At 30.0% G+C, this 27,993-nt stretch overlaps 1 protein-coding gene across 1 annotated transcript in view; it reads left to right on the forward strand.

Annotated features, from left to right (window-relative positions):
- The first annotated feature begins 14,845 nt into the window (after positions 1–14,845).
- The window catches only part of LOC132949704 (neuroligin-4, X-linked-like), a 339,951-nt gene continuing 326,803 nt past the window's right edge, over positions 14,846–27,993 (forward strand). Inside the window, exon 1 of the mRNA XM_061020715.1 lies at positions 14,846–15,295. The gene's annotated coding sequence lies outside the window, so the exon portion shown is untranslated. The remainder of the gene's footprint in view (positions 15,296–27,993) is intronic.

Below are 27,993 nucleotides of genomic sequence, written 5' to 3' on the forward strand. Positions count from 1 at the left end.
TGTCATTCTATACATAAATGTAACAATATTTTATGCAGGGATCAAAGTTATATTATAACTTCATAATATTATCATAAAACATTTTTTTTATAATATATTTGACACGGCGCATTGAATATGCAATTTTAATACACAATACGTAATTTTATTATTAATAATGTCGTCCCACGTAAAACGAAACAATGTGATGGCTTACAAGACGTTTCAAATTTATAATAATACATTTTAGATTCTGAGCTGAGCGTATTTATTTCATTTTGCAATATGTTCATAAATCGAACAATAAGCACCTGTGATAAAGATGTTGTGCGTGGTAAAATAATAAGAAATTAATTCAGATTGAAGAATTATTAATAAAAAATAAGACATTCCTTGTTAATTTTCTATCTACTTCTATGGATTTTATTACTAAGAATTGACATACCCAATAAAATCTATGTGTGTATAGCTCGCCAGCTATTTGGTGTGAAATTAGTTATCCAAGACTACTAACATCCGCCATACCTCATAATATAAAATATTATAAGTGTCTCAACCCATACTTCAGAACTATATATAAACTTATGATTGTAGTTAGCGCCTAATCAAGTTTAGGTTCTAACTTCTTATACATCCAGAATTCTCACATATTATACTTATTGTATTATATTTAATAATAATCATCTTAGTTTCTGAATGCTCCGACCGTCATACTGTACGAACTCGGTAATAGCCAAATTAGTACATTTTACTGTATCGTAGAACGAACCAACGTATTCTCTATTGTTCGTTATGAAAACAGCAAACATTTAAGTATAAGAAATTTCGTACGTTGTATTGTTACATATTAGATATAATCAGGGAAGTTGATCCAAACAAATCTATAACTAACTGATAACTTATGTTAATAAATATCACATATATAATTGAAAATTGAATCTTAAAAAGTTTTAATCAATAATAGTATACATTTATTTAATTTGTATGTAGGTTTATAATTAGTATTAAGATGTATTATTGATGTATAAATATAATTTAATTAGGTATGGAAAAATACTAGTTGATAAAAAAATCTTATAAATCAAAGTATAGTATATTATGATTAAAATAAATATGGTTAATATTACATTTATTAATCATAATATATTTTAACTAAAATCATTATTACATTGATAAGTTGTATGGGTATTGTCAATCACACCTAACCCGCTCCCCTAAAACTTCTTATAAAATAATTGAGATGTGTTTATACATAATATATATTGTTATAGGTATCAAGGTACGCGCTCAACGTAAATATATGCATTATAGAACCGTACCCAGAGTGCATAAGAACCATAGCGTAATTTCAAAAGCTATGCTAATTTAAGACGCACGTAATATTTACCTTATATGCGTCCAATTCACAGTCACACTGCAACAGCACGATTGTGTTGTGCATAAGAATACTACGCGGGTACACTCGGTGCATTCATAAACGGGTCGACATAGGTGATCGCATAACCTGGCCGGGTTTTTGTGGCGTAGCAGACCGTGAGCTGGTAAGCATTGGATTGTCACGGTTGACAAAAGTGAATATTAGACAACTATAGCTTGCCTGTTTGTACTTGGTTTTTTTCCCATTTCGTTCGCTATATCATTTTTTTTTTTTTTTTTGAAACAATTATTGTTTTTAATATTATGATAATTATATTCATATACGTTATTACGGTTATGGGTAGAACCGTTGCAAAAGTGGTCGCGAAGAAGATTGGTACAATTTTTATAAAATGATATAGTTTAAGTATCTAAACACTAATAAAAACTATAGACTTTTGCGAAATAGAATTAGGCACAGGTGTTCGATATTACATTAAAGTGGTTTGAACACACTACTAATACAATCATCAAATAAGAAATATTAAATTAGCCATATATATGCCGAACGTAATGATGTTCACACTTTTAATACGTATAGGGCACTCCTTCATGACGCACATACATATTCTTTAAATGCCTGATAAGTTTTGTAGATATAACTTAGTAAAGGATACAAAATAGTTGAAGGATAAAGATACGCTATCAGAGATTGTAAATAAACTTCGATTCGTCCGTTATTGCTATCTAATTCAAAATTAATTTGTCGTTTTCCGGAACTACTGAACAGTACTTAAATAAGTTATACATTTTCGTATCATGCGTTTTTCTGTTTTTCCAGGAAACACTTTTTATAGTAGTGAAAGTGCTTGAAAAGTTGCATAACACACTACACGACTATAGATTGAAAATTGAACACACATATGGTACCTACTTAAAACGGATTAAATTTTAAAATGTTATTTGTCAGTTATTCGGAGAAAATTGAAAGAAAAAAAAACGGTCGAATGAGTTATTTAAATCATTAAAATTATTATAACCTTAAAGCACCAGAGTGCTAAAGCTTTGGTGAAATCCATATAGAATAATACTGATGTCACTTGTATGTATTTTTTATGGTACTAAAAAAGGTGCACATGTGTTACCTTTTACTGAATATATTACATAAAAAATTCACAGATTTATTTTAAAACAAAAACAAATGTTACATTATCTGATAGAATATTAATATATTATGTTTTATTTGTATAGGTTTTATGTTAGGGTGAGTAAATTTGCCTATCTGATCATAGTAAATACTATTTTTAGTTTACGGGGCCTCATTAAAAATCTTTCAATGAAAACGATGAAAATAATTTAGTAATCAACAAATTTAAAACAAATGTATTATTACCTAGGTGAATAAATTAGGTTGATGGTCATCAAATAAGATAAACAATTAATATTTGTACACGTTTTTATGAATTTAGTTACGAATGAAATTAAAATGTTTACCTATCATAATATCGAACTTTTTTAATAATAATTTCTAAATATAAAAACAATATTCAAATATGTTTAGTTATGTTTATATAAGTCCATACTTTTTTTTTTTATAATATTATACCTAACAGTATTTTTAATTATCATAATAATATTATAATTAAATAATAATAATAATAATAATAATAATATTATAATTAAATAATAATAATAATAATAATAATAATCATAACTATTTATATCAATTAGTTTTTCTTAGGAAAACTCAACAATCTTAGTCAAGGATTTTTCAACATCTGTTATTTCCTACTAATGTATGTATAACGTGTTCTGAGTATAAATTAAAAATGGAACAGAAAAATATTATTATTTATTCATAAAAGGTATTCGTATTGATATTATAACAATTATATGGATATGAACTAATCTAATGGTTTTAAATTACTATATTTATTGCTGGTAAATTGTTGCTGGGTACATTTAATTAAAAAAGAAAGGTGTTTTCGTAAAATTAATTAAATATTATGTAATATCCAATTAAAGATAGAGATAGAAGTGAAAGTCGAAACAATGTCCAGTACTGAATATAAATGGATTTCCAGTTCTATATTAGAACCACCAAAACTCAAATAATACGATACCAAATATATTATTATATAACATAGATGATGATTTGGTTCAATAGTCGCGTCTCATTTGAGATTAAAATCCCAAAGTTGTTAGAATATCTTCTTCAGTTCGTTCGGTCTACTCAGACTGACATTCTATTGAATAATGGAATCCCTGGACCTCGACAATCAAAGACAAAATATTTTCGTGGAATACGTCTCCTAATAAATGAGGAGTCTTCTTTGCTGACTCGTTCAACGCGTTTTGTAAATAACGAGAAAAACAGTACCTATAGTGGTAAAACGAATATTAAAACGGATTACTTAAAAATTAGACGTTACATGGGAGTGTGCAGCTAATGCATGAAAAGTTAAAGAATTTGTTTAAATCGCCATGTTAAGTTTTGTTTAAAGTTAAATAATATATGTTTAATAACTTCGTTAAGCTAAAAATTAACCGATAAAAATCTAATTAATACCTATAAAGGTAACAATTAATTTTTAGTCGGGAAGAAAATTAGAATACCTGCGAAATTCACAAATTCAGCTTTGAGTTTTGTCCCATGTACCTAGGAGGCAACGTAATTTTTACTATTTACGGAGGACAATATATTATATAATGTGGGTAGTTGATTCTAGCCATTTTTACCCCCTCCCATCAAAGAACGATCATAATATAGAGCAGGCGCCCCCAACCCCAAAGGCCCACGGAAATATTCCAACCGGTCCGTGAAAATTTTATAAAATTAGAAATTTGTATAGGTAGGTAGTATAAATAAAAATAAAATTATAATTTAAAATAATTGTATATTAATAAGATTTAAAGAATTATAAATTTTCTTACAATTCTGTAGTTTATACTGACAAAAACAAATTTTTAACTAGCAACTATTGTGGAAATATTCAGCGAACAAAGATTATATTCACACATGTGTTCCTTCCCCTACCAACACTAACAACCCACAAACAAACCACTACAGCTAATGGCCATAGTTGCCGAAGCTTAAGATCAATAAAAAAAAAAAAAAGATTATATTATATTTATTGTATTTATCAAAATAAAAACCGTGAATTATATTCGGCCCAAAGTATAAATATGAATTTAAAACGTGGCCCGCTAGCAGAAAAAGGTTGGGCACACCTAATATAGAGTTAAAATGAATTACCTATAGGGTTACTTCACGTTACATTTTGATCTTTAAACACATTTTTACGGCACCTATAAAGAAATATAATTTTTCAATAATACAAACAGGTAAAGGATAGTCAATATCCAGTCGTTCCAAGTAAATCCAAATCATATTTCCGTATGACTTTTAATTTTAAACTTTTATCACGTCTTGATGCTTACACAAGCTACACATATAAGGAAAAAAAATACACGGCGCAGCGGTTGGAAATCCCAACTCTAATGTTTAATTTAATCTATCTGTGACTTCATGCTATTATATTAATAATAATAATAATAATAATAATAATAATATAGTAATAGTATAATAATGGTTGTAAAGGTTACAACTGAAAAACGATTCTCAGCAGATCTGCCTGTACACCATAAACTTATTTTGTTGATTATAATATGTATCTTCTGATAATGATTTCTCACGATTTTGCGGAACAAATAAAGCTGTAATACACGTCGATTGGTGACCGATATACATCTAATGATATAATATGACGTATACATAAATACAATTGAATAACCACGTGAACGTCGTACTTACATAGTTTTGTACTGCTCGCTGAAAAAAAGTTGCACACGCGTTTTGTATAGTAAATATTATTGTCGTATGAAAATAGGTCACTCGCCGAGCGATTTCATAGATAGACCGAAAATTTTTTCGGCGGGTACCCCGGGCTAACAGACCGTTGATCCGGAACGTGAGAGACACTATAGTATGATATTATATGCATTATATTATAGTATTATTATTATTATTTTTATAATAACTAGGATTATGATTTTCGAAGGAGCTGGCGTGGAATAATTAATCGCCAGTCGCAACACCGTTCGTGCACCACATCGAATACTAATAATCGTTATAAATAATAATATTATGATTTATAATTTTGTTATAATTCTATTATCGCCCTGACGAAAATGCAAATCGCCGGTAACAAATGTTCGTTAGGCATTCGTATTCGACGGCTGGTCGGGAGACGACTGCGTTATAGTGCGCACACACGCACGTGCACGTTGTACGGTATATATATGCATAAAATTCAACAATAGTTGATATCTACTGCCTAACGCGTAAATGTACCTCGACCTGATACCCGGTATAGTAATGGCAGTCGTAGTATGTGTGGCGTGGGCGCGGCCACGGTACGAGTTGTCAGGTCGAGAGTGACTGATGAGAGAATTAATGGGTTGCCTCTATACGTGCGCGTATGAATGCAATTCTGAATTTACCACGTAAACTACTACAACTACTACACTACGATTTGCCAATACTATTCACCTGTACGACTATAGTACCACTACATGCTATTATTGTTATTATCATTAGTATCACCGCTGCGTGCGGTGCGGTGAGATTTTGTCGGTTCATACGCTGTCCGAGAGAGAATGTGTGTGAGAGAGAGAGTAAGAGAGGGTGGGTTAGGGGGAGAGAAGGAAGGAAAGACAGAGTGATGGAGACACGGAGAGAGAGAGTTTGAGGGAGAGAGTGAGAGGGTGCGAGCGAGTGAGAGAGGGTGAAGGATAGGGATGATATCAAAAATAACGATCGTTACCTTTTACGCGAACGGCCTGCAATTATTTAAAATAATGACCGCTGAATGAAAAATACAATTGTTCCGATCGCACACAAAACGACCGCCACCGACTAACGCGCCCGGTAATAATTATTCGAAAACACTATTAGTACTATTGTTATTATTATTTTATTATATGCCTAACGTGGTTATTGGCTGACTGTCATCATCAATGCTATATTCGTCATCCGGGACAACAAAACTTTTGGTCAAATAACCGACATTAGTCAATATAGTAAATAGATAATACATTCAATGTTTTGTAATATGTATTTTGTTCGAATAGCTTACGCGCAATTGATATCGTAGTAGGTAGTGCTATAGTTAGGTGAATGCAAAATGGACATTAATTGTAAAAGGGTATTATTGTAAATGTTTAACATTTCAGGAAAAACAAGAAATCTATTTATGCTCTTCATTAGCTTATATTTTAAGAGCAATCACTATAACTCTGAAAAAGCGAAAATAAATACCTTTGTTTATTGGATTTGTCCCTATAAATATCCAACGACTACAAGTAACATAGATTCCTTTTAACGAACTCTAATATTTTTACAATTTTACCACTAACATGAATATATTTGATTAATAATATTAAATTAAATTAATTCACCAATAACACAAATTTAAAAATTCAATACTATTTTTGTATTTTCTGAAATAGTTTTATACAATATAATACTTTATAGAATACTTAAACAGAACAATATGCTTGTTTAATAAGATTAATAATTCACCATAAAATAATTTTACATATATATGTGGCACGTATACATGTAAGACATGTAGGCTTTTTATATTAGTTTTATGGTTTATTTAAAAAAAAAAAAAATAAATACGAATTACTGTTTTGGTATATAGTGACGTACCTATCTATTGGCGTGTATTAACTGTTGTTATAATATGTGTAGTCAGATTGAAAGATCCACAAATTACATATAATGTGTTGTAGCGTCGTTCTATACAGAATATGCCTTCAACTCGGGATGCACTTAATTGAGTAGTTTTTCGATTTTTATAGTTGTTTCTACGAGTGCTAGAAATGAAACCACCATGAATTATCTAAACAAAGAGCTAAAACGGTTATTTTAGTGCAATCAAAAAATGAATTATAATAATTAATGGACTTTAAATTATAACCAAGTATATTGTATGTTTTCAAAGAGTCATAGACGTAAAATAATTTTCAAAATTAGGTTTACCATACTGTTATCCATGTATATCATCAAATGTCAAAAACGTAGATCCATAATTAATAAGGGACAGTATCAAACCGAGCTCAACTAGAAACGGTTTTCAAACACCATATTATATTGTTGCTAACAAAATAATCGTCAATAATGATAAATAATAAAAAATCAACACTGCATTATTGTACACGGGTAAATCAATTAAGTTTTGTTATACAGTATACACGATAATACACCCGGTCACTAAATAATAATAATGGCAATGACAATGACAATGACAATGACAATGACAAATCACAATGACAAGGACAATGACAATCAATACGATAACAATAATGATAACGACCCAGACAGCATTTTGTAATGATAATATTATAATAATGTTATAATAACGTTATACTAATATTATTCGTTATTATAATGTTATAATAATATTATTAAACAAAAAATTGCTTTCTGGGCGATAACGATAGCGATAGCGATAATGATAATATTATAATTATAATATCATCCATTCAGTATTGTTTTTGTAACACGGCGTGATGTATAGGCAAAACAGCTACATTACCACAATTTGGCATTCTTCGTGTATTACTCGTATCCATTTTTGTTATTCGTATCTTTTGTTATTATAATAAATAATTATACAGTTAGGAGTGTTACGAACTAGAATAGATTAATACGAAGAAAATAGGAAGTATAATTTGTTTAATTTAATATATTAGTTGATATTATGCATTGATTCAAATTTCTGTGCATCGTATATTTTGCTTGAGTTATAATAGCTAAAAGTTATATTATCCTGACTGACTGATTCATCATTCATGCAGGAATTACCGAAGAGATGAACATGGCATTTGGTCAGTAGTTTTGTTGTTTAATGTAATGATCCACTAAGAAAAGATTTTCTGAAATTCCCATTTTAAGAACCTCTTGGTCAAATTATTTCACAAAGCTATACTGATACTATTTTGTCCGTGAACTGAGGTACAGTAAAACTGAAATACACTCAAACCGAGAAATACCAAAATACCGTATATACTATATATTGGATTTTCCGCAAAAAAAAAACAGTACACAGCATTAGGTTATTCAGATAATAAAATGTAATATAAGCCAAACGCTGTTTACCAGTTATGACTCTAAATGCTTCAATCCGGTCATCTACGGTACTAATCAACTTTTATTTTTTGTGGCATGATTATTGTATACAACAATCAGCTGTACAGAGTCGATTTGACCCAATTATTTAAACTGAAATCCCTAATTAATTCTGTAAACTTTGAGCGTTTATGATTCGATCACCGATTTTTACCTTAAATAAACGTTGACTGAAATTCCCTATTATAGTGGCTTAAGTTTCTAAAAAAAAAAAAATTTGTTTAAACCCAACAATTATAGAGTTGCAAATATGTATAGGACAATATAGTGAAAATACCCAGAAAACATAATAGCAATTTCGTAAACAATATATAAATTTCACATTTTAGCGATGCACTGCTCACCAATTAAGATAATAATAATTACTTCGCTGGTAGAACATATATACCTCATATAATAATAATATATACATATAATTTAAGCTCACGACTAAATAAACAGACATGTCAGCACACTCGCGTATTTTTCCGATCACTACGCATGTGTGCTGTTAGATACGTAAAACTACTAGTTGTGTGTGCTTCAGACTTGTAATAAACGATAATTTACATCCAAAATACATTAGGGTGTTGATAAAGAACTAGCTTATTCCATGTCTGGCGAACACTATATGTGCAGAACGATTTTGCAGACATGTTAGTCATGTGTAAGCTTTTAAACTCCGCTGTAAAATGGTTAGGTCGTGGTTCGACGACTTTAAAGGATTCTTATCGTTGATTTTAAAACTGTACCGACAAGAATATTACTAAAGTTTATACGAAGATATCGGCATAAAAGATATTTTCATCGGTACTTTCGCTCGGACGGCAACAATTCCCGTATTTATTCAATGAAATTCGGGACGTACAGTCGCTGCGTTTTCTACATTGTCTTATCATCAAAAAATATCTTCGTTTTGTTTTCACATCACCCGAGGGCACAACAACAATATACATCTCCGGCGCTGCGCGTAATGGTATACATAATATATATATATCATTATTTTACCTTTAGAGTTTGATGAATTATTATTGTTTCGCCAAATTAAAAATCTCGAATTCCTAATTAAATAATTGAACGCCGCCAGACGTTGCGATGACTAAAAAAAAAAAAGGCTCGTGTGCGTCATATTATTATCATAGTTATTTTTGTAAAACTGTCAATGCAATGCTTGTTGATAATTCGTAGAAAATGACTCGAGCAATAATCTGAGAATGCTGGTGTATAATATTTTGACATGCACAATGTTCGTTTTTTCACGTCAATTGTATTTCCTACATTATATTAAACTTTGTTTTATTGCTGGTATAATTTTCAAGTATTATATTCTTGAAATCTACATATTATAGTGTGTTGTTTTTATTCAAACACGACATGCCAGAGAGTTAATTAATTTACAACATTTTTTTTTATGTGGAATTCACGCGTTAATAATAAGGATAAAGTTCAATATAGGAAAAAAGTACAACGCTCTGTTTAAATATGAGTAGGGGTTTGATCGTCTGTTTTCACGAATTTCTACCATCGGATGGACGAAATATGGTATGTCACTAGTATTATTCAGATCATTTGAATCGAAAACGGTGTTTTAAGTAGTAGAACTGAACATTTTAAGTGTTATAAGGTTCATATTGAAATTAATTCCTTTTTTTACGGTTTCAAAATTTTAATTAATTAAATTTTAATATACTATGCAGTAGTAGGGGAGTAGTATTAGTAGGAAAGGGTTGCAAAGGTAATTTTACTGAAATTTGCAGATTATATTGTAGGTATAGTGCAACATAATAGTATAAAACGTAAAAGTGGAATACGGTAATGTTCTTAAAACCTATTAATACTATTAACTCGCGGTGATCACTGTGTTTAATACATAACTTTTATATTATTCTCGTAAGACTATGACTTTACCTACATTATAAATACATTTCATTATAATATAATATTTGAATATAAACCTATTTAATCTATATTTATACAATTTAATATAATATATTTAGCTCACCGGTTTCAAAGATTATTAAATAAACACAATATAAATTATTATGCTGGCTAAGAAATACGAGATCAGTATTCCTCATTGGAATAGTGAATGAATACAAATGTGATAAATATATTAATATGTGTGACTCGATAATAATATAACAGTGACATCTTATATCATGTGTAATTGTGAACGGATTTTGGTCTTAATTACTAAATAGCAATGTAAATAATATTATTAACAAACTCACACTGAAAGTATTATTATTACGGACTTTTTATGTCCGTTTTTTTATTACGTATCATTTCAGTAACGAACCAAAGGAAACAATTTTGGATTACAGTTTACAATCACAATAATGATTATTCGGTGTCTTGCATTTTTCTGAATATTATATAGAAACAATATTTTAAGTTCCATTTGTAAATGAATTGGATTTTGAAAACTATTACAGACAACAGTAATCAGACGAAAATATTCACTTCAACAAATTTTTATTAAGTTTTTGTCGAGAAAATAATATAAAACATTATAATCTAGATGACATAATAAGTAGATTAAACTCGGAAAAATATTTCTAGGGAGACGGAGAGATTTATACTTAACTTTGGTTACATTTTTGGCACTTCTAAAAGTGTTTTATCTTGTATTTTAAAACATAAAAAAAATATTTTAACATCCTCTTAGAAGGAAGCTTGTCATAAATATTGGCAACCATTTTATTTCGATCCAATGTCAGTTCGTTGATCATAATGGTTGAATAAAAAATGAAATAAAATTATAATAATTAAATTCGATCTGTATTGGTTATTCGAATTTATTTTTGACGACATTGGAATATTGTATGCGCTAGAGCGTTTTCTTTTTGTCTGAAAGCCACGTGAATAGAGAATTATACGTTTTCATTCGAATATTATATTGTGCGGGTGTAACGTCTTTGATGTACTAAAAACAGCTAGCTACATCAACTATCTGGGATTAATTCAATTAATTCTGGAGAAATTCAATTCAGAACAGATTTGTTGAAGGCTACAATAATACGTACCTAGCAATAATACAATTGTCAATTTCGAAATGACAAATTACCATCAGCGGAGGACTACATTGGCACATTATATGGATATGCAGGTGAGCGTATCGAATTTAGCTGAAAACTAGTACCTCGGCCTTAGGGGATCGCCTAAATTATATCTAGTAAAATGGCCGTACCCGTAGGCCCTTGATTATTACAGACCGAACGGACGACTGCTTCAAAACGAACCATCGGTAGCAGGTAGCCGTTTTTGTCAGATGTCGTATTTTTTAACACGTACATGTTGAACGCCATAACGACGACCAGTGCCAAGATAATGATAGGTGGCAAAGGGGACTTTGCTCTGAGGTGCCTAAGCTTGGTTAAATTATAGGACGCTCACATATAAATAATAATTAAGGCGTCCGATGTCATTTTGTCCACAAGATAATTGTCTACGAGAATAATGATACTGTCGTGTAAAACCAACCAAATTTGATAACTTTTTTTTGAACTAATAGAGTGTAATATTATAAATGCATCATTTAACTCCGTTTTTCAAAATTTAAATCTCAAACTTAATAATACGTATTAAAAAACAAAACTATTTTAAACTATTTTTACAAATTAGGTATATGATACCATCGTTTAAAATAAAATAATAAAATTGGAGTTCAACGCAACATGTAGGAAGTATTCTTCTTTCAGATATAAAAATAGTTATCAAAATCCGACAATTCAACAAAGCCTGATAATTATTCCTGTGAACACGTTTTTTCGATCTCATACACAGTATAAACACCCACTTTTAGAAATACGCATCAGTCAGCAGATAAGAGAAAAAGTATTACAGTTAAAGTGGTAACTAAAATATAAAATATAATATTTTAAAATTTTATATAATAGCAGAAAATCTAATAAACTGGCACCGGACACCTTAATAATTACTATTTGATTATTGAAAAAAAAAACAAAAATACTACTGTATTTTCCACTATCACTATATACCAGTTCTATATTTTCTAACCATGGTTATGTACTTCCGTTGCCGTGCTACAATCAGTTTTCATTCAATTTATTTTCAATAAGAACGTTTATGAAATGTGAGAGGAGTTTTTTTATTGTTAGAAAAATAAAAATTTAATGAGAATAATTTATTATTAATTAAACCATTTTTTCATAGGTAGAATACACTATAATCTGTAATACTTTAAGTCACCTCTTCTGTTAGGAGGATTTACCCTTCACCGCCTAGTTTATATAGAGTGAGCGGAGGAGAGACGCTAGCAATTTTTGTCTCTGCGCACAAAACGGGTTAGCACGGTTCTAAGTCGACGACATACATATCACGTCTCTTTTATTCCAATTTAACTCGGTCACTATTTGCTTTATATATTTTTACTCTAACAACAATCGAGTTTGTGAGCTAGTCGTAAACATTTAACGGGGATTCATGGTTGGCTTTAAGCCGAACGCCTTGATGCGCGAATCCTTTGATATTATTTCCAGTGGAAATCGATTTTAATGATGTCTCGCAGAAGCGATCGACGACCGCGGATATTATTTATAGCTCATCCAGAGGTAATAATTAACACCTCTAGGCATTAAACTATCGTCACTCAGGTATACGATGACAAAAACCACAACGACGACGTCAACAATACTATTAATATAATATTTCACCAGAACTCGAATTACCAATGACCGTTTGATTCGAACTTTGATCCGGGAGCCTAGAGGTCCAGTAAGACATACCAGTGTGATTGTCATACACTCTCAATAATTATACTATATGCGCAGTTCGATGAAATGATGAGTCACAATAGTCCCATCAAATACGAAAAAAGTGTATTTAGATACCGAAAATGGTGTATGAATCTAGTATAATAAGTTCTAAAGAATAATTATGTATGTCTTATTAAATACGTTTTATTCTAACTGGTATACAAATACATTATCACGAATACAATTTTAGAAAACACTTTAAAAATAGTTTGATATTATTTAAAGACATAATTTATGAAGTGCTGGAGCACGTGTCTGTTTGACTTCTATGTAGACACCATTTATGCAATTTCATGGTGCTTTGTAGTACTTACTGATATTATAGTAGCTAGGTATTTACCTAAAATTATTTTGATTTGATTCGCGTTTGTGCTTATCTAGTTTGACTACTACAATATGCGTGACATATTTAAAAAGATCCTGATAATAATTATTAGACGTAATATAATATGAAATAAAATATTATCGCGGGTAAAAATTTTACACGATATTATATACAGACGTCCCTGATTGGACACTCTGCATGTTACACTCAAAACACTATAGTTGCGTTCAAACCATGATAGTGTCAGGAAATTAAATCAACTCGGAGTGTCATACTGAACATAGTGTTCACCCCCAATTGTATTTCTCTGTTAATGCATTTGTTTAAATTCTGATTTTTGAAATATTAAGTATATTTTTGAATACTTTGATTTTATGCAATTTATGGAGTTCCTGAGTTGATAGTATGAAAATTATGAGGTTAATTGTTGTTAAAAAAATTCGAAAATCAGAATTTTAATAATTAATCTATTATTTATGGATAATGGGGTGTAAGCATGTTTGGTCAATCACCTTGTACCTATATATAATTATATGGAGTATAATACCTACGGGCTACGGCAGACATCGAGTGCGTGCAGAAAACGTATAATATATTCACGCCAGTAAAATGTAATATTTGTCATGTGGAATCGTATATAATATACACCCGACCTAACCTGGCGGTGGATTGATCGAATCGGGGCGTCCCTCGTTTTTTTTTTCCACCGTCACTGACACACTACAGCTACCTCCACCACCATCGCCGCCACCGTAAATTCTACTGCCACCTCTAGGACCACCGCCACCGCCATACTGTGACGACACGCGGACACGCCGACCTGACCGCGTCCCACATGTGTTGACGAGATAACGGATCTGTCGATTAAAAAAAAAAAGAAAAAAAAGAGAGTGTGTGTGTGAGAGAGAGAGAGAGAGAGATATAGTGACAGAGGAAAAAACATCCAACCTACACCGACCGTATCTCTCAAGGCGAACTCCGCCGTCACCGCTCCGGAGAATTGGGCACGGGTGGAGACACGACGACGCGACGCGTGTGGGGTGGTTCATGCGTACACACGCGAATATATAGAGGAATGATTCCTTCCCCCGCGAAATTCGCTCCGACTACGCACCGCCACCGCAATCTATACAAACCACCCTTACTCGCCCGCGCTGTACGCTGCCGTCCCGATATACCGTTTCGGCCACCGCCGCCGACGCTCCCGCCAGTTTCCGAGCAACCCTTCGACCGGCCGGTGCGGTGTTCGTCGTCGTTGTCGTCGTCGTCGTAGTCGTTCGCTTTCTGTTTTTTTGCGTACACACCCACATACACGTAAATCCACACACACACACACACACACACAGACATACACAAACACGAACACACAATCACATACACACACACATACACAGACACAAACACAAACATACACATATGACATACATACACATACATGCGTACATTAAATATTAGGAATTAAAAAATTAAAGTGTTCTGCCGTGCACAGTGCGATCGCTATTTTAAAATATTTTTTTTTTAAATTGTGTTGTTATATTTTTATCTTCATATTGTGTGTCTTATTTAGATTGTTAATAAAGTTTATTTTTGTGTGCCCGTTCTGATGTGGTGTGCGAATGTTTAATGACGTCTCCGTCGCCGTCTTCGTCAGCCTCCCGAATACACCGTATAAATATAGTGGTGAGTGCTATCACACACACACAGATAGACACACACACATACACTCCTCATCACACAAGCACGCATGCATGAAAAAAAAAAACAAATGAAAAAAGCACCTACTTTGGAATAGGTTTTTCTGCGCCATCGATTTGATTTATTGCGTCATTATATCGGTACTCGTCCGGAACGAGATTAAGATGCGATCTCGTCTCGTGCGCGACACATTGCAATTTCAAAACGAGTTCTTCGGCGATACAACAATGAATTATTAGTATACTCTACCGATTTCCAAAATGGTGGAAATTCACAGATACGTGCTCATAAACTATTAAGCTGTAGTCGACGCATAGATAAACACAAAATAAACTTTTAATTACTCGATGCATTAATAAAAATTGCGACGAGTGGGGAGTCGAAATAGATTTTCACTCAATAATTAATTGGTAGTTCAGATTCGTTTTAATCGAAAAATCGTTTGGTTAGTATTATTTTGTCTTTATGTTTTATTGTTTTTGACTTTATCGAGATACACGATGCTTTTATAATGCTACATAAATAAAGTATAGTCTTTGTACGCTTTCAAATACACGCTGGTCAATACATAATAATATATAGGTACACGCGTTGCAGTGATCCGACCTTTTACACCTCTGAAATTAAGATATTTATTTTAGTATTAACGCTTTCGTAATTTCTACTAATTGCGAACCTCTATATACTAAAACGATGATACGTGGGTTTTAATAAGTATATGCGAACATAGGTCGGTCATAACTCATGAAAGTTTTGAACGAAATACCCTATATTTTAGGGACAAATATAAAACATAAAAAGTTAATTTTTGGATAGCGTTCAAAGCAAATAAGAAAACTATTTATGAGCGAAAAAACTTATTTTTTCTGCGTTTTGTTTTTGTTTTTTATTTTTTTTAACATTTTAAAAAGAACAACGTTGCCGCTAAAGGCGACATTGAAGTTTTTATGGATTTGCAAGTAGTATTAGTTTCACATTTGAAATATTCATCATCGTATATACTGTATACATAAATTGTTTTTTCTCTCTCTCGACCGTACCGTGGGCTTGATAAACTTTTTCGTCGGTATTCCCGCTACGATTCTAGTAACCGCATTATATATTATTTTGCGTACATAAATGTTAAACATTTGTAATTTAATTCAATCGTGCGATCGGTTCATAATTGTGTTCGATTAGAAATTATTATCGTAACGACACCGCCTGCACCTAAACGGTATTATGGCGTCGTTTTGACGAACGCAGTTTATCATCGTCGAAACTTCGCGTCAAACATGTATTACATAATATAAAACAATATGTACAGAAGCGAATCGTCATGACTAAATTTTAAATCTTCTCGTTGAATTGGATGAACGCCCGCCGCCGAGTTAGCGAGGCCTGTAATGAAAAACCCGTAGACCTTAATATAACTGCGGTTGAACGCTGAAATGACAAAGATATTAATTAGTTCAACGTGACATTACCCTCCCTTTCTACACACACATACACACACACACACACATTTATAAATATATTATATACTACAATCATCTCCTCGTAATTATTTGTCCTTTGAATCTTAAGAATGAGGCCGTGTAGCAATTAAAATGCTACAAAGCTCGTAAACGCAGTACATTAGACCAGTATTATTTTTCTTCGTTTTCTCCTGCTTGTCTTGTTAAAATAATATTAAATATTTTTTACTGTGCTGTGATTTATGTTTTTTTTTTCATACGGTACACACTGCAGTTATTGTATAAAATCATCGATTGAATTTTTTTTCAGTTACTCACCTCTCAGACCTCTAGAGGCAATTCGAAAAAAAATAACAAATTATATAAAAATAAACCCTTCTGTTGTATGGAACTATCTCTCGAGAGCGTCATGTCATTTATTTTTTATTTTTTCCCCTAGTACTCAATTGGAGCTGTTACGGATAATAATCGAACCACTAGTGGCCGAGTTCAAGGGACTATACGGAATTGGCACTCTTGGGAAAACGTGCACTTGATATTTTCAAATTATATTTTAATCGATTCCAATGATCAATATCCCGCTGGGGGGTTGTATTATTTGGTTTAAATTCGTTTATATATTTTAGAAATCGATTATTATTGCTATATCTTAGTAATATTAATAACAAAATAATTCACCTATGTTTATAACGTATGTAGAGAGGTCACATAGTAAAATACTGTTTTTATATTTGGTTGAAGTATTTTAAAGACTCATATTGAAGATCGAAATAAATACAAAAATTAAAATCATGTCATTCCAAAAACTATTAAAAAAATTCACTGTAATACATTTGCAAATCAAATTTATTTTCGAAACTTATAGATTTTTTAAAAGGTGTGAACGTAAATATTATTTATCAACTCGAAATGTCAAGTACCTATATAATATAACAGTAACAAAATTAAAATAGGAACACAAAATATGACAGAATAGACTATTGTAACTTTAAAAACCACTAGGATTGAAAATGTCGATATTTTTATACGATTTTTTAGGAAAATAATGAAAATGTCAAGATATTATAATATACAATACGTATATGCAGCCGATTTAAAACTGAATGGTAAATCACTTGATGATGTTTGAGTACTCACATTATCCATCCTTAAAAAGGTTTCAGGGAAAAATATAAGTCGTCGTGGATGAAACCAATAACTTTCTCGTTCAGATTTGAATAAAAACATGATAATAATACGTTAGAGAAAAATTTGAATTTTTTTAAAAATATATTTAGCAGCACAGAAAAATACTTAGAATTTCTTCATGGCAATTACGCGTTTTATTTGAACATGACATTAAATTTTGAATGCTGGTTTTATTTATCGATAACTTCTTGATACCATGATTGAATTTTTGCGCGCGTACCGTACTGACCAACTAAATTACACTATATTTTTTAAATTTAATTTTGTGTTTGGTTCTCTCTTTCTCTTTCTCTTTTATTTTCTTACACTTTTCAGGGGGAAACCCGAAGGAATTTTGACCTCAAGCCGCGTACATTTTTTTAGGATTCCGGCAGTCAGATAAATGATGGCAGTCCTATTACAGTACGAATCGGTACCATTTATTATTAACACGTCAACACTATAATAATAATAATAATAAAAAAAACAATACATAATTGAAAAATTTATTTCGATATGAAAACTGCAGTTGCAGTTGTTGGAATTCGTAACAAGTATAGGCGTCCAAATTATATCTTTTTTTTGATCGATTGGAGTATTCACCGCCGTTCGTTTGCATAAGTTTCGTACGCAATTTTCTGAATCTGAAATTTCGATTGTTGTACATTTAGAACTTTGTCTGCGTTTTCTGTTGATCATCAATCAACGTGTCATGCGCGGGTCGTTTATTTTCTTTCCGGAAGTGCAAAAGTTTTAAAAACCACAAATACTTGTCAAAAGGAAACAAAATGACCACACCACAATTCGTTATATTGTGCGTATGATAAAATATATAAACTATTAGGTACAGTATTACGTTGAAACAATAATAAATATTTATTATTTTCATAATCTGATACTATGAAGACAATACGTAATATAATATATAATGCATTATTGCAGCAGAAATTAGATTACCTATTTATTTCATATTTTTTTTAATATTCATCAAAGTAAATAAACATTTAATCATATATTATATTTTCAACACGAGTAATTAACAGTAAAAAAAGAAAACTAAAACTTCCGATGAGTTATGGTTGGTGAAATTACATAATTTGATATATAAACGTTTTAAAATACAAACATGTACACGATGATTAATGGCGTTTGGTTTTAAGCAGTAGTTCAATCTTAACGAATAAAAGTGGGGAAATGTAATATAAAAATATATTTTTTCCGTTACGTTATTCATGTTTGTTATTAATTTTCTGATTGAATTTATGCAAAACCATCAGTGAAAAAAATAGTAAACTATAAATTATTATATTATATGATAGTGATATGAAAATATGTAGTTGAATAATTATTATGCTAGGAATTACTCGCATAAGCAGCTTTGATTGCAAACAATAATATTATAACGGTTGCTTCCATAGTCGCAAACCGTAACCATATACCTAACCTAATGTTAGTGTACTATTTTTATCGCATTGCACCAATATATTATTACAATAATTGAATTAACTATACCATGCTCTACAGGTTTGACGTATTTTGCATATAACCTCCGTTATTAAAATTGTTATGCGTTATAGAATTTATCGAATGCAAAATGCAGCTGGCTGTAAAAAAAAACAATGACATTTTCATAAGAAAAATAATAAATATACTATTATTTAAAAAAAACAAAAAGCTTTTAAAGTTCTAATAATATTTTTTATTATTATTTTTATTTGCACTTATTCAATAGGTAGTTTAGTATATCATATACTCAAATATTATATAAATTAAATTCACGTATAGCTAAAATAATTAAATTTATACCTATAAATTAATTACAAAAAATATGCGATGGATGAAAACGTCAGGAATTTCTAACGTGCAAATAACTAAAATCAATATTAGTTTGATTATAAACCATAGTTGAAAACTTTAACAAGATGTTTATGCCCAAAGCCGTTTGTTAAGAAGAGAATCACAATACATTATCAATTAATGTAAGTAAGTAATATTATTAACTGTATGAATACATAGTTAGGGTTTGTTATAAATCAGTTTACTCTATCACTATAATATTGAACATGTCTACCATCACAGATAAATAATAATAGTATGATACATTTATTTCGGTTTTAAACATATTTTTTCATCGTTTTTCCAACAGTCATCGACTTGTAAAAATTGTATTATTTTATTTGTGTAGATAGATAATATTATGTTTTCATGATTGTTTCGTATTTCATTTTCCGAGTACAATCTTTTTCAACAACTAAACGTTTAAAAAAAATATATAGAATCCAGCTCGTTGATAAACGCTTAAAAAAGGTAGGTAATCTTCATAACATTTCCCAGATTCAGTTTAATATTATGAATTATGTATTACAGTCTGAGTTATTAACTATATATTAAGCTGGATGATAATACAATTGTTTTATACATTTTTTTTGAAAATGTTTCTTTTCCGCCTAGCTTATTGATACTGCGTTTAATTTAAATGATGTGTTGTTGTAACGAATAACTTAAAAGCAAACGTTAAACACATTATACAGTATATTTTATGTCGAGACATCTTTTCTTATTTTTATGTAAGTCTACATAGATTATCATATTTTTTTTATTTATTGATAAAGTTAACCTATTAAAATGTTTTTAATCAGTTCCTGCAAGACGTAAGTGTTTTGTATTATACATTTTGCTTTAATACATTTAATAACACTTTCACAAGTCTGCTATTGTTAAGCTTTATACTTTTAATAAAACGATTATCGATTTCTTCAAGAATTTAATATTTAAAAAAAAAGAGAGATTAATGGTGTTTATTTGATAGATTGATATTAGCTAGATTTCAGTTATGATAATAACTTTCAACGAAGCTTTTAAACAATAACATCATCTCCAAGACGACATTGATTTATAATTAAACGTTAGGTCCTAAACAATAATATAAGTAGGTATTGTTTTTTTGTGCTTATTTTGTACTCTTTGAAATTGTTTAATAATAACAATTTTTTTAACGTAATTTTTGTAAAAACATACAACGTAAACCAATACAAAACATATTAGACGAACTTAATGCGTGTCATCGTATTTCGTTGCAAACGTTTTAGGTAATATAAAACCATAAAGTTGAAACTACTTAACTATAATTAGGAATTAAAATACTATTAACGGACGATTTTTAAAATGAAGAAAAGTATCACAAAAAAAAAAGCTCTCAACGCTAATATGTATACTTACCTACTGTATAATATTATATACAAAATACCTACCTAATACTCATTTAGCTCTTTTAATAAATATAACATATTATTATTATTGTACTCTCTAACCTCGCCACTGACTTGAACTATAGTTTAAGAAGTTCTAGAGGTGAGATGAGCTATGTTGTTGAATTGTACCGCCAAGCAACAGATTCTCGGCGCACCGTTCATTTCCCATGGTAATTTAACATGTTATGTTAGTACACTTCTTATTATTTATTTATTTTAATTTTTTTGTTGTTGAAACGTGGTATAGTGGTTTGTGAAGTTTATCTTCGAACATTGCGCATTGTGTTAAAATTCACATTTGTTTAATTTTTTTTTTTGCACGGCGTTATACGTTACGGCTTAAATATTTTGATCTTTTTTCGGGAAACGAAACTTTTTTTTCTCATAAATTAGCATACCCAATTACTTAAGATTTTCAAGCAGTTTTATTTGCATATAGACAATTTAAATCATTTGCAAAGTTTTGAATTTTAAATAATTCTATTCAACCGTCCAAATTGACATGTTATTTTTGAAAGTCACTGAAGTCGGCACATCGTTATGTTGACGATTTTCTAAATCCATGTAAATAACAAAATAGAAAGTAATACAAGACATAGGTATTTTATTATTTTATTTTTTGTATTACAAATATAGACAACCTATATGAATCGAACTGCGATCGTACCGTATAATTATGTGTAGTATAACTTAGTTTATAACAATAATAATCCGGGAGTTGATATTTTGAAAAATGCGTTGGGAATCTTACATCGATCATTACACTTAGTATACTACTTATAGGTAGTATCGGTATTGCTTTAGGCTTTATGTTTCTAAAAACCATGCACCTATTTATATTAAAATTCACTAAATTATTTTATTGGTGCGTAATGCATGTACTCCAAATACAAAATATTATTCAGTACAATACGAAAATGTATTTATTTTTTTATTATTTGTAAGTCCGTCCACTAAATATCAAACATGATATCAAAGGAGACGAGCCCTCTTAATTGTCGAATTTTACCATGCAAGAGTGAGCAGATTCGGCGGGATATAAAGAAATGTGGAATGTCACGTTATGTAAGGTCAAGTAAATGGAGACTTTGATGTCCGTTCTCACTAAGGGAACTGGTAGCCAACGAAAGTTTCCTAAAAAAAAAAAAATAAAAATGCCGAGAAATATTATTTAACTTGCGTTATATACGTGCACACATATTGTTGAACTCGTATTGGTTAACATAAGATCATTTTTAAATGATTTCCGTTGGGCTAACTTTTGATAAACGTCTAACCTGGAGCCCACACATAAAACTTAAGCGTAAAACCGTTAACTTTTGACTTCCCCTGCTAAGACCACTCTTGAAATCTTAACTCTCACTATCCATTAAACTTACCATATACAAGTCAATAATGTGAATAGTTTGGACATACGGTATTCAGTTATGAGGTTCTACAAAGCCATCCAATACCAAAACGCTTCAAACGTTTCAATCCATATACATACGTCTAGTAATATCTTCTCCTTGGTATTTCACAAACAATAATATTCACAAATACCTAAAAATTCCTAACCTTAGCCAATTAGCAAAATTACATAACTTAAAATTTCATATTAAATTAAACTCTCACAGTAACCCATTAACCAAACACGAAACACCTAGCCTCAATCTCACTTCCTGATAATGAACGTAGAAGACTCAAAAGACAGTGGCCCAGAAACCTACTAAAATAAAAATAAAAAATAAATAAAACAATAGATAATACCTGAAAAGTGCCGGGTCGGGTGGCATTTCTGATTGCCGGCCCATAAACGCCACCTCTTGTTAATAAACATCTATCAAATTTACCCATTGTACTAATTTTGTATTGTATGGAAACAAAATGTTTAATAATAATAATAATAAAAAAAATTACTACCGAGGAGCCGTGTGACAGAAATGTTTTCCGACATCTTTATAATTCAAATATAATAATATGGTAATACTGTAATTTGGTCGTCCGCTGTCGAGCGGCCGCGTCGGACCGATCCATCGTCCCTATGATTGTTATTTATTCACGTGACGCTCGAGTGTATGCATATCATTATATCTGTGCTCGCGTTTACATTGTACCGCACAGACGATATAATATTTTAAATGGAAACTTTTCACTATCGTTGGATTTCGGACTGTTTTCAAAAGTCCTGGACGTTGCCGATTTGCATAAAACACACAGGTGAAAGTTTGTAAATGTAATTAACGCCGCTGTGCTTGAAGAGTTTGCACAGGTCATTTGTGCTACACCACCCTGTAGGGCCCCTGAGTTGCTAATACCACCTGACCGAGACAAAACTTTCTGCTAAAAGTTCGTAATATCAACGAAGTTTGGGTCCAGTCTGCAGACAACGGTATAGCGTAAGCAAACAAACCGAGACGAAAACACCTCAACCGCAGAGATGAGAGAATATACCTATATAGTTACACGCACGCGTCATGTATAATATCATATAATAATATACGCGTACTTGTTCACTTGCGACGAAACACCATTACAAAATATAATGTATCATATTCAAAAATCATATTTTTTGATCTATACCTTCACAGAACATGAACGTTTCTTACAACAATATTAATTTTTTTATAAATAATAAAAAGGTACACTTACTTACATTAATCCGGGTTATCCGTCTGTTTCTCTCTCTCTTTCTCTCTGTGTCGTTATTCATGCATTTTATATGTGTTGTTTTGGATCTTATTGTTATCATAAGGTTTATTATAGTAATAATAATAATTATTTTTAAGTATTATACAGTTACATTGGAGAAAAAATGTTTTTGAGTAAAATAAATGTTTGACAAGGTACCTACCTAGTTTTTTGATTTACGAAAGATATTTATTTTTATTTTTATCTCACCACTTTGACGAAAAACTCTTGGTGGTAGAATATAATATGTTTGCCGAATTAAAATTAATCAACATACATTTTTTTTCAAACCCACAACAATATTGTACTTACATCATTTTTACGTTATATTTTAAATATAATATAAATCATAAGTAATATATGTGCTTATGGAATAGTATTACACAATAGTTAAATAATTAGCTTTTTTTATGTAGAAACTACATTATTGATAAATATTCAACCACAAATATCTAAAAATAATCTTATATTAATCTTAAAAATGGGTGTTTGCCTGTTAGTTATATACTCAAAATGGTCCATTTTTAATAAAAGTTATATTAATAGATTACTTGAGACTTGAAGGGTGTATAGTATTAGTATACTATATAGGACCAACCCCTATATAGGTAGCTCAATGCTTATATTTTGGCTAACACAAATCGTATATTTCTTTTTTGTTTATTTATAGGATCATCATTGGTTACGTATTATATTACTATTATGGTTAGTAGAAAATATATTATACATTTTTTTTTTTGGTTGCCATTGGTTACAGAAATATTTATAAAGAAAAACAAATCTTTGGTTCGGTCCACACCGATTGGCCTTTGGTTATAACTAATAAAATATTTATAATTTTAGTATTTTTCATTCACTCATATGGTTTTTGATGTTGGAAACAAACTCTGAGCCCAACTGATTTGTACACAACTCAATGACCTTTGAATAGTTATCTCATATGTCAACAAATATTAAGTGCTAGACATTATTTGAAATGGCACTAAAAAAATCCTACGTGGAAAATGTAATAACCAGATATTGCAACTGTCAGCCAGGAGATCTGCTGAGACATATTAAGAGCGAAGCGCGCTCCATATACCTAATATGATGTTGGATGTTGGCTTATCTAAAGTTAATAGACTCAACGACTCCGTTTTTAATAAAAGTTTTATCAATAGATTTATTGATAACAGGGTGTTTATAGCTTATTTTATTAACCCCTATATGTAGATAAAGGATGGCACACACATGCATTTTTTTTCAGCTCACAAATAATTAGTATTTTATTATTTATTTAGATTGTTGCTAATGATTACATAATATTATATTAATATTATACTTAGTAGGAATATAGCATATACATTTTTTTATACATATATTTATAAAAAAAACAAATTTTTCCACTGTCAACTCCGTTTAAAAGCTAGTACATTAGTAAACACTAGATTGAAAAATGCATTACTTATCTAAAACTAAATTCTTACGAATTCATCATTAATAATATTAATTATATTGTATAATAATATTTCATTATTAATAAACTACAATGTCTGGACAATTAAATTAAGTCGTATACAAAGTTATGATTATTTTTATATTTTGTAGAATTAGTAATATTCATAGGACTAAAAAGTATACAATACACTTATTACGAATACCTCTGTGCAGGTCAGTATTATTTCCATAATTTTTTTTTTTCAATTTAAATTCTAAAAGTTAAATTTAGTTAAATTTAAGTTAATTTAAGTTATTTTTAGTTTTTTGGTTCACAAACAATTTTATGTAGAAGCTGAAGTTTTCCCCAAAATGGGCAACGTTAATTTGATTACGGGTTTTTCGAGATTTATTAAACACTGATTGGATGTGTTACAGTTTGCATTGAACTACAATTATTATTATAGTGTTAATTTAAATGATATTGGTGTTGAATTGTACATGTTGAGTGAGTTATTACTACAAACAATTGATGAATAATCTGTTTGTTCATTGATAGTACACAATATCCAGGAGAGTTAACGTATAGTAAATTATTTGAAACAAATGTTTATTAAGACGTTATTTCATTCATGATTCTTGCCACCTATTATATTTTAAATATTTATTCACGTTGAAGTATAGCATGTCAGTTGAAATAAAATCGAATTTGTGTACGTCGAAATGAAAATTGTATTATTGAAAGGAAAGTTCTTATTTTATAGCTCATTATTATATTTGCTCCATTGAGCAGGAGTTTGCTACTCCATTGTCAGTATTGCGCGAGAGGTAGATATTGGCTCATATCAGTGTAGCATCCTCTCAAAACTACTAATCCCACTTCACTTAATTGAAAAATGAACAACAATGGATATTATAGACGTGTTATTATGAACGAAAATATTTTAATAACTTTTACATAACAAAGTTACAATATGTGAACAATATCGCGTTTTTTATAAAAAAAATGCAATTATACTATATTATTAAGTGTTGTCCTATCTCGACATTTAAAATTTCTGCGTTAAGCTACGTGATTAATCTATTGTATTGAGAACGATTCGAAGACGTATATAATTTATTTATTCAACGATTAGTAAGTAGATATTCTCTACACTGGGTATTTAATGTATACAGGTAAGAAACTTAACAACCGGTAGTTTTTAAAATGTACTTTTTGAGATAATCACAAAAATAGACATTTGTTTTTGGAAGCAATTTATTAAAATAAATTCGTATACCTATATTCACCAAATTTTGATCAATTTTAGACTTCGGGTTGTCTTTTTTCTGATCAGTATCGTTAATCCAAAGCAATGATTTTAAAATGCTTTCAAATTTAAAGGCGATCACTGGGAGTCAATACGCGTGTCACAACAAATATTTTGAATTAAATAAATATTTTTATTTTTGCATGGAATATTTGTGAAAGGTAAAATGTTTCCGAAATATTTTCCAATGGAGTGATTATTTGCTATCTTTCTCTCGGTGAATTATTTATGAAAAAAATAAAGTTAAAATACATTTTTCTTAAATGCAAACTAAAAAAGTGTATCAAAATGAATAAAAACCAAATTAATATGATTTTCGTTTTTATTCCATTCGTATTTTATAATTGGAAACTAAAAACTAGAGTTTTTTCCCTGGAAATGATTAGCCATGTTTACCTCAATAATATATATTTTTGATTGAAAAATAAGTTAATATGAAAAGTGTTACAGTACTAAGGATATTTCACAGACATCGTAAACTCTTAAATGTGAACATGAATGCTCTCACTTGCATTTTATCAAATTTTACTTTACTTTTTTAAAGATTATTTATAAAAAAATAATCAACCTTTCTAATGTTCAATTTATTATTTTCAAATCAACTTCAAGCAATTTTATTGCCATATAAAAAATATAACATTATAAAATAATATTTACCTTTTGTTTTGCTCTAAAAATAAATCTAAAACATTTTAAATTTTCAATCACAAAATATTTAACAAGGTGTTTAAAATATTATATTATATATAGATTTAATTTGGTTTAACTACTGCTCCACGATGATGACGTCTGGTTTATTAAAATTGCATATTTGGAAAATTTTTTAACAAGGATTATACACCTATTTGATATTTTAAATTTAAACTATAGTGTTTGGATTTGATATGATTAATCACTTCATATACATTTAAACGTCTCTCTAAAACTTGAGTTACACAAATAATAATCTTAAATATTCTGTCTGTATAAGTCACGAACTCGTACATAGTTAAAAATTCTCTATTAGATACAAAAATAAAATAATCAAGTATAATAATTGTACTTCCATGTATATATAAATGTAAATTGTCGACAATAAATGTAAGTATGAATTAATATGATAATGCATTTACAATGTATAATATGATATAGGACTACCTACATATATTAATACCATAATATTATAGTCTTAAAGGTACACTTCAGTATCAATGTAAACGCGGCCATAAAATATTTTGGTATAATGGGTTATAATTATATATATTATACAATTATAACCAGACAACGTACAGAGCAGTAATTACACGTTTTGTAACTAACTCGTGAATTTAATAATTATTGGAATAGTTTCATATAAGAAAATTCTGCATCTACCGTGGTGTCTCGGGAATGGAAATAATAATAATAATATAAGTAGTCACGAACCATTAATG

This window comes from Metopolophium dirhodum, chromosome 7 (assembly GCF_019925205.1).
Source record: "Metopolophium dirhodum isolate CAU chromosome 7, ASM1992520v1, whole genome shotgun sequence".
In the NCBI taxonomy this organism is placed as follows: Eukaryota; Metazoa; Arthropoda; class Insecta; order Hemiptera; family Aphididae; genus Metopolophium; species Metopolophium dirhodum.